Source organism: Nomascus leucogenys, chromosome 5, assembly GCF_006542625.1.
Source record: "Nomascus leucogenys isolate Asia chromosome 5, Asia_NLE_v1, whole genome shotgun sequence".
NCBI lineage: Eukaryota > Metazoa > Chordata > Mammalia > Primates > Hylobatidae > Nomascus > Nomascus leucogenys.
In genome coordinates, this window is record NC_044385.1 from 59,355,815 (window position 1) to 59,357,691 (window position 1,877).

Consider the following 1,877-nt stretch of genomic DNA (forward strand, 5'->3'; position numbering starts at 1 on the left):
GACAGTGAAGGAATTTTCCCAGTATTTAAATATAGTCACATAAGCAGTCATATAAATCTAAATATAAACCAATATGAACATAAATATAAAACCAATCTCCAATGAGTTTTAAGATGGTACTCACCATCTTTGTGAAAAGTTGAACATTATTAACAAAGTCTAATCATACCTTTAGAAGGAGTAAACAGTGATAGCATTTACTGAATTGGAATTACTATTAATATTCAAAAACCAAACTTATTCATTTAACCACAAGCCAGTCTTAGTTTTAAATCAGGACTGCCCAACAAAATATTCTGACAGTCATCCATAATCTGAATTCTGGTGTATGAGATCTATTAAATTATGGTACACATAAAAAAGTCATGAGACATTTCTGTTTTGCAATATAAGGCAGTGGCCAATTATTACTGACTAGTAGCTTTTTTGAGATAAGCTCTCAAGTCTGCCCTTTCTGCCTTGTTCCTAATGCCAGCAAAGATCATTTTTGTTCCAGGAATGTACTTCCTGGGATTCTCAAAATATTCTATCAGTGTATCATCCTCTTCCCAGGTGATGCCTTTGTTCTTATCAGTCTCTATGTTAAGATAATCCAGTGGCCTGACCTGTCTTCCACCTGAAGAGACCATGGAGATTAGGCCCAGTCTTGTGCTTGCCTCCCTTTTCCACGGTGTGGCACTGGGCACACTTCTGAACAAAAATTTTCGTGCCTTTCTCAACATCACCCATATTTAATTCTCTCTTTCATCACTGGCATTACAAAGGTTCCCGCTCAGAAGCCAGATGTCCTGCTCTATGTACCATATTTTCTTTATCCAATCTATCATTGACTGGCATTTAGGTTGATTCCATGTCTTTGCTATTGTGAATACTGCTGCAATGAACATATGTGTGCATGCATGTATCTTTATAAGACAATGATTTATATTCCTTTGGGTATATACCCCATAATGGGATTGCTGGGTCTGATGGTATTTCTACCTCTAAGTCTTGAGGAATTGCCACACTGTCTTCCACATGGGTTGAACTAATGTACACACCCACCAACAGTGTAAAAGCATTCCTTTTTCACTGCAACCTTCCCAGCATCTGTTATTTTTTGGCTTTTTAATAAAAGCCATTCTGACTGGCATGAGATGGTATCTCATCATGGTTTTGTTTGCATTTCTTTAATGATTAGTGATGTTGAGCTTTTTTTTCATACTTTTATTGACTGCATGCATGTCTCTTTTAAGAAGTGTCTGTTCAGATCCTTTGCCCACTTTTTAATGGGTTTTTTTTTCTTGTAAATTTAAGTTCCTCATAGACTCTGAATGAGGTATTACCAGTGAAGGCTGAGAAACAGCAAAGATGGCAGCCAGCTCCTTCCTTTGGAAGCTCCATCCCAGGGGGATACTGACCTGTAGCCAGCCCACACATACCTGCAGGAGGTGGCTGGAGACCCCTGTTGGGCATTCTCACCCAGTCAGGAGGCATGGGATCAGGGACCCATCCAAAGAAGCAATCTGGCTGCTCTGGGGTAGAGCACGTGTGCTGCACTGTGGGGGATCCTTCCTCCTCCGGACCACCTGTGTTCTCCAAAGCCAGCAGGTTGGAGTGGCTGAGTTGACCAAACTGCAGAGATGGCAGTTGCCCCTCCCGCCAGGAGCTCCATTTCAGGGAGAGATCAAAGCTCTGTCCATAGAACCGTTGCTGGAGTGGTTAAAGCCCCCGCAGGGATTCCTGCCCAGTGAGGAGGAATGGATTGGGGTCCTGCTTAAAGAAGCAGTCTGGTCATGATCTGGCAAGCCAGCTGTGCTGTGTTGTGGAGAACTCTTCCTTGTCCAGACTGGCTGTATTCTCCACAGCTGGCAGGCTGGAGTGGCTGAGTCTATGAA

General features: G+C 42.3%; 1 pseudogene; it reads right to left on the reverse strand.

The window, feature by feature from the left end:
• Positions 1-407: 407 nt before the first annotated feature.
• LOC100580541 lies at positions 408-729 on the reverse strand (annotated as a pseudogene).
• Between the last annotated feature and the right edge of the window lie 1,148 nt (positions 730-1,877).